The following is a 14,889-nucleotide window of genomic DNA, read 5'->3' as shown; positions in this document are numbered from 1 at the left end:
TCCTGTAACAGATTTGGCTTCTCTGGCAGCATTTCCAGACAGCACATGGAACAGTGCGTGAAAGGCTAAGCCTGAATCCCTGATTTGATTTTTTTTTGGGGGGGGGGTCTTAAAAAGGGGGTTTTGGGTGGTTTCTCTGAGGGTCCCTGTACTTTTCCCGGGCAATTTTTTTGTAAAATCAGCACCTGCAGTGGCCATCTTGGATTTTTCCAATCTGATTTAAAAGCTATTTATAGCCTCTGCAAGGTTCGTTTTTGCAGGAAAACTACTCAGATAGACTCTCTAGGTGGATTTATGTCCCGTTTGTGGTGGATGGCTGTCAGGCACGCAGTTGTGTTCCATGTGCACTGTGATGTGGGAGGGGACAAGATGTGTTCGACCCAAGTACCCTCAAACTCTGAAGGGGTCTTACTACCGTTTCTGCCCATGAGCCTGAAAAAATGATGTTTTAGGGCCCCCATGGTGTGCACAGTTGACGCTCCATGGAAATGCAAGCAAGTTTTGGGGGAAAAATCTCACAAGCCCTCCATTTGTTCCAAGAAGGGTTCGCAGGAGGAGGCTTCTGCCCTGGAGAAGGCTCTACTTTAGGTTGGACGCTTTTAACCAGTGTTTTGCTTCCCTGAAAGTAAAAGTGGAGGAGGAGGGGTCCTGAAGAGTGTTCAGGATCGTAGAGTGGATTTCATTCTTAAATGCCTGTTTGACTCTGCGGTCACCAGAATTAAGGTGGCTTCCGGCTTCCTCCTTTGTGGCCAGGACATGCCATTCTAAGCTCTGCCATGATCCTGACACTATTGTGTTCAGGGACCTTGATTTCCTAGTTTTGCAATTTGATTATATGACCGATGCCCTGTGACATGTTGAAAGGCTTCACTAAGTTTTTCACCTATTCCATTTCAGTGTGTAGGATGCTGTGGATCAGACAGTGGTCCTGCAACTCTTCCTTGAAGCAACTTTGAGCAGGTTGCCCTTCCAGGTACAACTTCTGTTTGGTAAGGGTCTGGATGATCTCATGGCTAGTGTGCATGACCGCAGGCCCGTCTTTGCCTGTCAACAGGCCCCGAGCCTCAAGGGGTTCGGGACAGCCTCCTTTTCATGCTTTCAGACATTCCCATCAGTACTTGGGGGCCTCTTCTGGCCAGCATTCCTCCTTGTCTATCAGACCATGGTTTGGAGGTTCTTGGCAGCAGCCACTCACAGGGAGCCATCCGGCGGTGCCTGCAAAGAAACTATTCTGATTCCAGGCCTGTGCCCGATCTCCTGCGGATCAGCAGAAACTCTGACAGATTGTCAGGGACTTCTGGGCCACCCCAGTTCCAAAGACTTGGCAGTATATCTAGGTTCTGGGGACCATGGTGGTGACAATGGATATGGTCCCTTGGGCCAGAGCCCATTTGCGTCCATTCTGATTTTGCGCTGGAGCCCACAGTGGGATGTGTTACTTGCTCCAGTATCTTAGACAACAGTGGTGTAGAGCAATCTATCCTGGTGGCTGTGCCCTCTTTCTCACTCCAGGGGTCTTCCCCTCTGGATTTCCAAGTGGGTAATTCTGATGACGGATGCCAGTCTCAAAGGCTGGCATGCTATTTGCAGTGACCATCCTTGTTCAGGGTCGGTGGGTCCTCTCAGAGTGAAAGTGGTCGCCTGGAGCTTTGGGCGATTTGACTGGCTCTCTTACACTTGGGTCATCTCTGGCATTGGGCCGTCTGTGTCTTCTTAGACAATGCCACATCGGTGATTTACATCAATCGCCAAGGGCACAAGGAGCGCCTCCCTGAGCATGAAGGCCCAGTTTCTCTTCCAGTGGGCGGAGACACACCTAATGACGCTGTCAGCGGCACACGTGGCTAGAGTAGACAACGTCCAGGTGGATTATCTCAGTCATCAGACTCTGGACCCCAGGGAGTGGTCCTTGTCCCAAAGGGCATTTGACTGCATAGTGGAATGGTGGGGTTGCCCCATGTTCGATTGCATGGCATCAGCAGCCAACAGGAAAGTGGATTGGTTCTTTAGTCAACGTCGTGAGGTCTGCATGCCTTCCCTCCGTGGCCCATAATCGGGCATCTATTGAGAAAGGACCACATGGGACAGGTGGTCCTCATTGCGCCTGTCTGACTGAGGCACCTGTGGTATGCAGACCTGGTTCGGCTCCAGCAGGAGCAGGGGTTTCAGCTTCCGTGTCATCCTCATCTCCTCACACAGGGTCCGATTGCATTGCAGGATCCAGACTGCTTTGGGCTTACAGCCTGGCTATTGAGTGCACGGCCTTAGTTAATAGGGGCTAGTCTTCAGCCATCATTGCCAATTTCCTCTGCAGCAAGAAGAAGCCTACTCGAAGGCTTGGAGATGTTATCAGGCATAGTGCATTTAGAGGCACGAAGATCCATTTGTACCATCGGTTCCTCGGATACTGGAATTCCTTTAGGATGGCCTGGCCCAGGACTTTGCTGTGGCTTCTCGTCGAGTCCAGATTGCCGGTCTTTCTTGTCTTGGCCCTAATCCCCTGAGGGGCTCCATGGCCTCTCATCTGGATGTCATCTGTTTTCTGTGAAGCACTTTGAGTCTTCGGCCCCCGTTGCAGTTACCCTGTCCATCCTGGAGTCTCAATCTGGTTCTCTAGTCTTTGGCTCGTTCACTTTATGAACTCCTGAAGAGAGCCCTGGATCATCTTTCTGGTGGCCATTACGTCCACCTGGTGTGGTGTTGGTCACTCTTCCCTCCTTTCTTCTGAAAGTGGTTTCGGCTTTCCTTGTTAATCAGGAAGTTTGGTTTCCTGTATTTGCTTCCTTTGGTTTGAGGGAGCAGGACCTGGTGTTACGGTCCCTGGATGTATGCAAGATTCTGTTGCATTACCTGGAGGTTATGAACTATTTTCGGTTCTCTGACCATCTCTTTGTTCTGGCAGGTCCTGCCCTCAAGGGCAGGCTGGCTTCCAAGGCTACCATTTCCAGATGGATCCGTATGGCCATTCCTTCTGTTTACATAGTGACCAAAAAGAAGCCTCCCCCCTCATGGTGAGGGCTCATTCTACCAAAGGCATCTCGTCCTCTTGGGCAGAGTCGTCAGCGATCTCTTTGGAGGAGATTTGCAGGGCCATTACCTGGTCCTTTTTGCATACATTCACAAAGTTTTATAGGATCGATATGGTGACCAAGCAGGATGCTGCTTTTGGTTCTTCTGTTTTGGTGGCGGGCTTATCAGACCCACTCTGACTCTCTGGGACTGCTCTGTTACATCGCACTAGTTCAGGATTAGATTAGGATTGTACAAGAATGAAAGATTAGATTCTTACCTTTGTTAATCTTCTTTCTTGTAAATCCACACTCTATTCCTGGAGCCTGCCCTGGGATTTGCTGATTTGCCTATTGTCTGCCTTTACAAGTATTGATAAACTGGATTTCTGTTTTTTGACCAGCTTTTCTAAGAGTGCCATCAGAATGGGTTTAGCACTTAGTTATGGGTGGTCCCTAGTTCAGGTGCCCCCTTCTGACAGTGCAGACCGTGTCTCCTTATACTGTTTTTTGTCTTTCAGGTTCCTAATATTTAATGACCTGTTTCAATTGTTGCTGATGGTTTAAATTTCTTGATATGATCTGATTAGACTTATTTGTTAGGGAGTGTCCCTATGCCCCTCGCTTTTGCCTTTGTCCTCTACAGATGTTCCTGGCTGCTTTGACACAAACTGATTCCTGGGCGAACAGTCCTGAGGTAAGAGGGGAGGGGCTCAAGTCTCTGAATAATGAGGCTTCCTACAAGCTCTGGCGAGAGTGGGAAAATAATCCACTAGTCCAGGAATAGAGTGTGAATTTAAAAGAAAAAAGGACTAGAGGTAATAGCTAGAGAATTACACGGGGACAAATTTTTCCCCGTCCCCATGGATACTCATTTTCCTTTCCTGTCCCTGCCCCATTCCTGCAAGCTCTGTCCTCATCTGCACAAGACTCAAATACTTTAAAATCAAAAGTGTTTGAGGTTTGTACGGTTAAGGCAGAGCTTACAGGAATGGGACAGGGAAAGCAACTAAACTCATGGGGGATGAGACAGGGAAATTGAGTTCCTTCGGCGGCAGGGAAAAATTTGTCCCTGTGTCATTCTGTAGTAAGAACCTACCGGTAATCTTTCGATCTGACCATTCTCCAGCTCTGCTAAACCTTATAATGTAACCAGTCTCCAGTTCTAATATTCTCTCAGTTGAAAACATCCAACACTCTTAAAATGACAGTAATATGTCTTTTGTATCTGGGTGGGATTATCCATATATATTGTATATATGATGAACAAATCCAACAAGAGCTAACTGAAATAAGTCAAAATTTCTATTTCATTCTTTTCACCAAAATATACCAAAGCTATACCTAACTAGATGTGAAGCAATACAGCTTATAAGACTTCTCTTTCAGAAAAAGTACATATAATATAGCTTTACCTTGCTTTCTTCCTTGATGGAATTAACCATCGCTAGCTACCATACATAAATTCTTCCAACTGGACCTTCCTTTAGCGGTTTATTGCCTTCCTCAGTCATTTTGGGATAGAGCACAGAACTTTAATTTTGAAATATTGTATTCATTAGAAAATGAAAAGTACTGCTCCTCTACAATTGCTGATTTTGGTGAAACTAAGAATTATGTAAAACACTAACTAGTATAAAATGAAAAGGTATCTTTTCCAGATGCATCAGTGGACATCCATTTATTTTTTGGCAAATGTCACCACAACCACAGGAAATGTTCCTTGAAGAAGATCCAGTTCACATCCTATGTACCTCTGTAGTTCAGTGGGTGATGTACCTATGGATACAGTTTTTAGGCAGGTAATATTCTCTCACCAGCAGTACACAAAATTTTAAAAGTACTTTTTCAAAGTAGATGTATCAAGATGACAAAAAAAGTTCATCTGCTGAAAACGTCTAAATCACAATTATTGAAAAGGCAGAATTTGGATGTTTTCCACTGAGTGTCCAAATAGCAAGGGGGCATATTGTGGAAATATTTTGGGTGGGACTAGGGGAGGTCCAAAATAGAACATCTTTCAACAATAATATAACAGTAAGACACATCCAAGTCTTAAAATATTATTTTCTTTAGATGTTTCAATCACAACCAAGTTTAAAAATTCTCTGAGTGATTTGCTGACCATTGAATGGATTAAAGCTTGACCTTTCCTTAATAACACAGTGCTGTCCTCCTTCCACCTCCCTAAGAAGTGAAATTGAAAGGGGATACCATGTGCTGTGGCAGCATCAGGAATTATGGGCATATCCAAAAGAGCAGTAAACATTTCCATTAGTAGCTTAGTAATCAGTGCAGTGGACTATGAACAAAGGTATCCAGGTCCAAATCCCACTCTGCCTAGTACATCTGTGGTTGAAATTGTGAGCCCAGCAAAACCGCCACATTACCTTAATACAGGAGACACATGCAGAGTGGAAAGATATTTATTATTTATTTATTTTGATTTATTAACAATCCTTTCATGAAGAGATTCACCCAAAGCAGTTTACAATATATTGAATCTAAGGAGATGTAATGTAATGTAATGTAATGTAATTTATTTCTTATATACCGCTACATCCGTTAGGTTCTAAGCGGTTTGAAGAAAATATACATTAAGATTATAAATGAGAAGTAAGAAGGTACTTAAAAAATTCCCTTACTGTCCCGAAGGCTCACAATCTAACTAAAGTACCTGGAAATTAATAAAGAAGAGAAAATAAAGATGGTTGAAAAAAGAAAAATTCTATGTGAATTTATAGGATGGAAATTAAACTGACAGTGAAGAACTGTATGAAAAATACATATGGAATTCAGTTAGAGAGGGTAGGTTACAATCTATTTATGGTATTTGTTTAATTGGAAGGTGTTAAGATGGGTAATTTGGGGGAAGGTTATCTGAAGGTAGGTGAATCTTCTGGAGGTAAAAGAGGAGGGGTTAAGATATTTGGATGAATTTTTTGAAAAGCAGGGTTTTGATTTCTTTTCTGAATGTTTTGAAGTTGTCTGATATTGTCATAAGATTGGAGATGGAATGGTTGATTTTTGCTGCTTGTGTTGCTAGAAGGTTGTCAAACATTTTCTTGCGTTGTGTGCCTTTGAGTGGGGGGAAGGCGAAAGGGTTCGATGTTCTTCTGTGTCTTGAGGTGGAGATTTGGTTTAAGCGGTTATTTAGATAGGAGGGGGAAGAGCCGTGTAATGCTTTGAATATCAGGCAGTAGAATTTGAATTGGATTCGTGCTTGTATGGGTAGCCAGTGAGAGTCTAAGAAGGCAGTTGTTATGTGATCATATTTTTTGAGTGAGTAGATCAATCTGAGGGCGGTGTTTTGTATGGTCTGGAGTTGTTTTATCATAGTGGCTGGACAAGGAAGATATAGGGAGATGCTGAAAAGTTCTCATCCCAACCAACTTCCTAAATTCTGAGCATTATTTTGCTACTGTACCAGAAAAGTGTTTTCTTATTTTGCAAAGTGCCAATTTGCAGAATCGTGGTTCAATCAATGATCTGAAACAATGTCAAAACACTTTTGATATTGTTTCAGATCATTGATTGAACCATGCCATTGAAAAGTGTGAAATTTTCAAGTGTGGAACTCCGAGCCATCAAGAAGTTCCTATTCCTGCATAAGAAAATTCCAAAGGAAGTCCATGAATGTATGATGCAAACTTTGAGGCACAAATGTCCATCATACTCAACAGTGAAGAAATGGCGTGGATATTTTGAGATTAAAGATGCAGCAAGGCCAGGAGGTCTCAAACAGTGTCAACTTCTGAAATTGTTGACCATATCCGTGACCTGATTTTGGCATATCAGCGAATATCAGCTAAAACAATTGCGGAGGTACTACAGATATCCAGGGAACTTGTTGGGTATATAATCCATGAGCAGCTGGGTATGCAGAAGCTGTCAGCCAAGTGGGTGCCCAAATGTTTGAATGCTGACGAGAAACAACATCGAGTAGACCCTTCTAATTTGATTTTGCAGCATTTTCAGCAAACTGGTGACAACTTGTTTGGAATGATTAGTTACACCACTATGATCCTGAGGCAAAACAACAGTCCATGTGATGGCGGCATTCAAAGTCTTCAGGAAAGGTCATGGCTACAGTGTTTTGGGATAACAAAGGTATTGTAATGACTATCTTCCAAGGGGCCAAATGGTTAATGCAGAATACTACTATGCCAATTAAAGGAGGCATTGAAAGAAAAGGAGAGGGAAGCTGCAGAAAGGTGTTCTCTTTTAGCAAGACAAATGTACCTGCTCACAAGGCTGGCAAAATGATGGATGTTTTGATGCAGTTGGGATTTCAGTGCATAGACCATTCACCCTACTCGCCAAATCTTGCTCCATCGGACTATTTTCTGTTTCCAAACCTTAAAAAGAGTTTGAAAGGGCAACAATTTTCAAACGATTTAGAGGTGATTGCAGCAGCGGAGCAGTATTTCGGTGATCAGACACCAAGAGTATTTTTTGGAAGGGTTACAGTAACTTCAGACAAGATGTGCCAAGTGTGTTGAACTTAGGGGTGAATATATGTAATGTAATGTAATGTAATTTATTTCTTATATACTGCTACATCCGTTAGGTTCTAAGCGGTTTGAAGAAAATATACATTAAGATTATAAATGAGAAGTAAGAAGGTATGGAATAAATATATGGAATAAATTATAAGTTTCATGGTTCCATATCATTCCGTTCTTGGTTGGGCTGAGAATTTTTCAGCACCCCCCTCATAGTATTCAATACTCTTAAGTATTTTCCCTATCTGCCCCCAGCAGACTCGCCATCTAACTGTGGTGCTGGGGCAATGGAGTGTTAAGTGACTTGCCCAGAGTCACAAAGAGCAGGTTGAGATTGAACTCAAAACCTCAGGGTGATAAGGCAGCAGCTCTAACTACTCAGCCTCTCCTTCACTGGTGTACTGTTAAGTACAATAGGTTTTATTCTTCCTGAAGGGCTTAGGGTACAAAATAAAGGAATTATGATGGGAGTTGTACCTGGGTGTTATTGTTTAAAGTCCACTGCAGAGAGGTCATGTGACGCTATGCTCGGGCAGACTTTGAACATCATCTCTTCTGTCACTCACCTAAATGAGCCTGAAATTTTCAGCGTTTTAGCCCTCTCTGTGTGTTTGTTTGCTGTATTGTGCCTCCCCCAACCACCGACACAATGTATCTGAGCTTGTGCATTGATTTATGGCGGTGAAACTGGCACGTCAGAATCGAGAGCAGAGTAAAGCTGTGGATGACAAAATGGTGGTGGCTGTGAGCCCAGCAGAGCCCTCTGTCGCTCCTATGTGGGTTGCTGAGATTACCGCTGAGGTCATGGCGGCTTTGGAATCTATTCTAGATAAATGGCTCCAACCTATTGATGACAAATTAGAACAGCTCCAGGAGAAGCTAGATAGAGTTGGCTGGGACTGGAAAGCTTCCAGCAACGTGTCAGCGAAGTGTAGGACTGTGTGAGAGGAGTGGAGAATACTCACGAGCAGCTGAAATGCTTGTAGGCTTTAGAAGATAAAGTTGAAAACTTGGAGAACCCAGCCAGGTGGAACAATCTCCAATTTGTGGGACTGTCTGAGACTTTGTCAGAGTCTGATGAGCTCAGGACATTTTTGAGCACTGGATCCCGAATTCCCTGGGCCTCTCCGAGGCTCTTGGTCCCTTTCAGATAGAGCGGGCCCATAGAGTTGGGCCTTGACGGGAAGCTAATACCCGGCCCCAGGTAGTTATCATTTGGGTACTTAATTTTGCACACAAGGCAGCCATCCTACAAGCGCTTCATAGGGGACAACTGCTGCTTTATGAGAACTGCAAAGTCCTTTGTTTCCAGGACTATTCAAATCGAGTGGCTCAACAGCAGAGGAGGTTTATCCCCATTTGTTCCACTTTATTTGTTCATAAGATACAATTTGTACTGCTGTACCCTGCCCACCTTTGAGGGTCCCACAATGGCTCAACCTGGATCTATGCATCTCTGTCGGAGGCCCAGGACTTCCTTTCACAGCTGGACGGAGCCAGTGGCCTTCCAACTTCTACAGCCCCGTGAACCGGGTGGCTTGGGTTGAGCTCTGTGACTGTTACCATGGATATCTGCTGCCCCACCTTCTGCCCACTCTGGCTGTGGTCCCTGCACTTCCCTTTGTTTTTCCTTGAAGGGGGTCGTGCATTGTACTGGAGTTTGACACTTTTTGCCCTGGTCTAGCTTCTTGGGGGAGCCTTTGGGGTGGGCTCCTCATCCTTCCTGGGTATCCTGCCTGATTGTTGATTCAGCTGGCTGCCAGGTAGCCGGCTTGCAAGACATTGTGAACTCTTCTTTTGGAGGATCAGCCACATAGTGCCTCTGCGATCATAGTACTTGGTTAGACTATTGCCTGTGTAACTGACGGACTGTTTCTTTTTCTATTCTTTTGGGACATTATATTGTTGTTGAAGATTTTGTTGGCTGGTTTCTTGGTGGGGGGTGCGTGTTAGCTATGTGTGTGCTGGATGTGTGTGCTTGATTGCTTGGGGGGGCCACGAATGCCTGTGTTTTTGTTGTTTTTTTTTCTCTCCTAGCCACCTTCTGGCCAGATTGGTTGTGGGCTGGTATCTGCTGCTGCCTGCAGTTTTGGGGCAGAGGTGTTTTGCTTTTCTGGCTTGCATTTGGGACATGGTCTCCCGGATACCTTGCTCTTGTATAGTGCCTGGCAGCTCACGTACTCGATGTTGTAAGTTAAATGTGTACAAGGGGGTGGGGGGTGAGTGATTGTTCTGTGTAAGCTGGCTGAGTGTTTGCTTGTGAGGGTTCGAGTGTATGGGTGCTGTTTGGAGGCTTATTTGCTACCAAGCCTTTTTGTTCTACAGGGCCTCTACTAGTTATTTGAAGTTTGTATGCCTTTGCTGGGGGAGGGTGCGGATTGTCAACCAGCTGTTTTCAAAGGTGGGGATTTGGGGGCTTTCTTGTGTATAGCTAATAATATTATGGGAGTTCTGCTTATTGTGGATTGGGTGAGGGTTTGTTATACTGTTGTTCATGTTTGGGCATTTCGGGGGGCTGGTGTCCTAAAGTGACTGATTCTCATTTGAGGATCCGGGTATGGGGTGCATGGGCTGTGGGTATAGGGGGTGGTATGGGTGGGGGAGGGGATGGGAAAGCTTGAATGGGGTATTTTGACTTCAGAGCAGGGAGATACAATTTTAGTTTTGGGATTAGAATGGCTGGGGAGGTGTCCAACCAGTGATGTAGCTACATCTGATAGGTTGTATTTGTATCCTGGAGTCCGCTTGCTGGGACAGAGCTCTAAGATTCTACAGGTTTTATATCAACACTTCGTGGACTTACCATTTAGTTTTTTCCTATGGTCCGGGTGGTGACTTGGAACGTTGGGGGTGTTACTTCCCCATGAAATGCGCAAAAATCATTCACAATTTACAAAGGCTTAAGACAGATGTTGTGATGCTTCAGGAGCCACACTTTACCATGGTGGAGCACTCTAAATTGCAATGGGGTTGGATGAGTACCTGTGCCGCAGTGGCTAGATTGGGGAGGAGATGTGGGGTGGCCATTTTTGTCAGGAAAGGAGTGGTGGCCCATCTCGTTAGGTGACGTCTGATTCAGAGGGCCACTATGTCTTATGCAAAGCCTGTGTTGCAGGATAGACTGTTCTTTTGGGTAGTATTTATACCCCTAATTGCTATAATCATAAATTCTATGTTGTTGAGCGGTGATTTTAATATGGCCTGAGATCCATCCATAGATTGCTCAGCCGCGCCCTTGTGTCATCATGCTCTGGACAGTAGAGGTCTCCCATCTTTGTGTCAGTACTTGGATCTGGTTGATGTATGGCGGATCTTGCACCCTTCTGAGAAAGACTATACTCATATGGCAAGAGCGCACTCCACACAATCTTGTATTGATTATTTGTTAATCTCGCAGGCAGTTTTTTCCCAGGTTGTACAGGCAGAGATAGGTCCTTATGTGATTTCTGACCATGCCTGGATGTGATTGGAGTGGGCTCCCCCAGGCTAGGTGGATCATAACTTTCAGTGGATGTATACCCTATGGCTTGCTAATGACCCCAAATTTTATGACTCTGTGTTAGTTTACTGGAAAGATTACCAATATCATAATAGGCAACACAGAGCTGACCCGTTCCTTTATTGGGAGGCCACCAAGGCGGTTCTTCGTGGTCATATCAGCTATGTTACCCAGGCCTGGAAAAGTCAAGACCATGACAGTTTGCGTTTATCAAGTCACTTGGTAGCCCTGCACCATGCTTATGGGCAATACCCTACTGAGGCTAATCAGCAGGCCTTGCTTGCTGTACAGGTCACTCTGAAGAAGAGGCTCCATCAGCATACAACAAGACCATGGCATACTATAGGTATGAACTCTATGCTTATGGTAATAAGTGTGTCTGTTTGTTGCCCCGATTGATGTCTCATAAGGAAGGCAGACAGAAAATTCTATCTTTTCAGTTAAATGATTCTTGGCCTGTCACCTCTGATGAGGCCATTTGTCAGGCGTTCTGGGACTAGTATGCTACTCTGTATGCTGCACCGTTGGAGCAGGGCTTGCCGGGTGATTTGTATTTAGATATGCTGGCTTTGCCTCACCTGACAAATGATCATTTTACCCTCTTAAATGCCCAGTGTCTGCGGCTGAGGTGAATTTGATGTGGAGGCTATGCCAGAACATTTGAATGTAGCCCAAATCATTGTTCTTCCCAAGCCATGGTGGGATCTAACTCAATTAGAATCTTATCGTCCTATCTCCTTGCTTAATTGTGAAGTGAAATTGTTGGCTAAGGTTTTGGCAAATCGGTTGGCACTTGTGATCCCTGAGATTCTTCATGAGGCCCAGTGTGGGTTTATAAAAGGCAGCTTGGTGGAAAAGAGCCTCAGGAAGTTTCTCACCTCAAGTTTCAAGTTTATTAAAAATTTGATATATCACCTTATCAATTTATTTCAAAGTAGTTATACATTTTAAAATAGGGTAAAAACAAATAATACAAATTAACATAACTTTAACAAAAAACATACTCGACAAAACAATAACATACTAGATTAGACAAATGGGTACGAGTGGGAAAAAAAGGATAGAACTACAATGGTTAAAGAAAAGTAAGATATAAAGGTATAAACATAAGTAAGGGGTTAAAAACAAATAAGTCCAATACAAGCGGACTCATAAAAATTTTTATAAAATTTAAAATCCTTAAAAGGACATTTATACTTGAAAGGCATCTTTAAAAAGGAATGTCTTAAGAAAAGATTTAAATTTCTCAAGATTAGTTATGCCTCCTAAAGCATTTGGTGCTGAATTTCAGAGTGCTGGGCAACTACTGAAAAGATAATGTTTCTTCTAGTGTTAATATGATTCAGGGTTGGAATTGCTAATAAATTTTGCTCCGAAGAATGATGAAAACGCGATGGATATAGATTTGTATCATTGGCACCCCTCCCAGAATCTTGGCAGTCTTCCTTGCTTAATTTGAGGTGCAGTGTTGCTCGAATGTTATGCTCAGGTCCTATATAGGGGATATTTCACTCAGGTTCAGCTTCATAAAATTGGAGGTGTTGCTTCTCCTTTGTGCAAATGTGGTAGGGCGCCAAATCAATTTTTGCATGCTCTGTGGGAATGCTGGCACATTATGGCCTTTTGGGCTACGGTGGTACAATACTTATGTTCGCTTTTGGGCCGCTTTGTTGCAGGCACGGTGGAACAACTGGTGTTGGATATCCCAGGCTCTTTTGGGGCATTACCTAAGGGGAACTGCTTGCTTTGTCGTAAGGTGTGTCTCCTGGCTCGCAGATGCATCATGCAGCAATGGACTTCACCTGATCCTTCCACTTGTTGGCAGTGGAGGGTTCAATTTCATACATTGGCTCTTTGGGAAGCGCAGGAGGTGGGATCTCTCTTAAATGCAAGCGTCATTTTTTGCTTCTTTGGGACCCGTGTTTATGCTCTTTATCTCCTAAGGGGCATAGGCTCATCTTAAACACTCTTGTTTAACTGTTGTGGCTCAGCTGGATGCCTCACTAGCTTAGGATCTTCGTATCTCCCTGCTCTGGGAGGGGTCTACTACTCCAGAACGGAAGGTCCAGGCTGGTTGTGTGCCCTAGGGTCATCTGAATCAAGGCCCTGGGGGCAAATGTTTTTACTTCATTGCAGGCCTAATTTGCCTAATTCCTTTATTGGAGTCCTAATATTCTGGAGGCTTTATTCGGGGGGGGGGGGGGAGGGGGAGGGAAGGTGGTGTGGGGGGATTTTCTTTGCCGGGGGGGGGGTTGGGTTCGAGATTGGGAGGTCTTTGTCTGGATAGGGGGATAGGGTGGGAGGGGTCCTATTCTTTTGTTAAAAATATTTTGTCACTGTTTTCTGGCAGAGTTCTCGCTTCTTTCAATTGTATGCTGTATACTTGTCTTTTTCTGATTATCTGTTTTAGGCAGCCAAACACCATTGTGATTATGGCTAACGCTGAAAGTGGCGTTGGCAGCCTAAAGCGCCTCTGTAGGCCCGATTCATATCATACCTGGCCTACATTTCCGGTGCCTACGTTTGTTAGAGATGCAATTTTGTACCCAGTGCCTTGGCGTGGCTGCCAACCCTGACAATGGTCACAAAATCTGGGCCTATGTGGCCATTTATCTCAAAATGATGCTAAACAGATATTCTTGTGCTGGTTGTTTGGTGTTTTTTTTTTTTTGGGGGGGGGGGGGTTATAAGTTGGGATGTGTCAGTTTGGAAAATGACTCTTCTTTTTAGTCTTCTGTTCAACTACATCCATCTTAGATCCATTTTTGAAAGGGAAACCCAAACGTTTTTTCTGTTTGAAAATGGCTCTTAAGATGGACTTTATTTTTTTGACAAGGTAAATGTCCCAGGACTAGATGCATTAAAGCCAGTGATCATTGCTAAACCTGTTTAAAACTGCTTTAGAGACTATCGCATTTGCCCACCTGATGCAGAAAACAACTCGCCACTTGGTTTTCTGCAGATCACTCATTCTCTGATCCAACCATGTGAATAAGCTCATTAATATTAAAATGCCATGTAAACTAGTAGAGTGATTGATACCCTAACATGGCTTCCCAATGCACTCAAAAAAGTGATCACTTTTAGCAATCCAAAAAAAAAAACAAAAACGACTGGTCAAGACCAATCGCTTACCTGTCTAACCTTTTTTTTAAATGGGCCATAGACTCCTTTCCCTTGCAGGATACAGAGGAAGGAGCCTTAGGCCCTTATTGGCTCAAACGTCAATCAGGGCCTTAGGCCCATCCCCGTGCATTACATAATGCACCAAGGAGGGAAAAGCCCGCCATTTTAAACTAGTGGGCCTAGGGTTGGGACGGACTGAGCTTCCCTCCTGCTCCAACTTCTCTGAAAAGGTATGGGGGGTTCGAGGGAAGGGTTTCATGGGACCTCCAGTGGCAGGAAGATGTGGGCACCCTCCTGCCTTTTATTTAGGGGGGAAGGGGGAGGGTAGGAGATGTTTGGTGTGGTTCTTTGGTAGGAGGGAGTGGGCATCCTTCCTGCCTTTTTTTCAGGGGGGGAATGGGGAGGGGAAGGGATGTTTGGGGGCTGCCTAGCAAAGGGTAGGCCTTTGGCAGCAGGAGGGAGTGGGCATCCCTTTAGCCATTTCGCTGCCGAGGGGGGCGGTTAGCATGGCAGATGGGAGAAGGGCATCCTTCCTGCCATTTTTGTCTTGCGGGGGTGGGGTGTGTGTGACTGGCAGGAGGGAATGGCCATCCCTCCTGCTGATTTTCACTAGTGCAGAAAAGGATTCCCGGAGACTTTGGGGAGGGCTGTCATTGGCAGTGGCTAAGAAATGCTAGGTTATGCATTTAGGCTGCAAAAACCCGAGGGAACGGTATAGTTTAGGGGATGAGACTTGGGTGTGATTGTATGT

Source organism: Geotrypetes seraphini, chromosome 3 (assembly GCF_902459505.1).
Source record: "Geotrypetes seraphini chromosome 3, aGeoSer1.1, whole genome shotgun sequence".
NCBI lineage: Eukaryota > Metazoa > Chordata > Amphibia > Gymnophiona > Dermophiidae > Geotrypetes > Geotrypetes seraphini.
The sequence above is the reverse complement of the archived record's forward strand: the minus strand, read 5'-3'. Positions refer to the sequence as shown.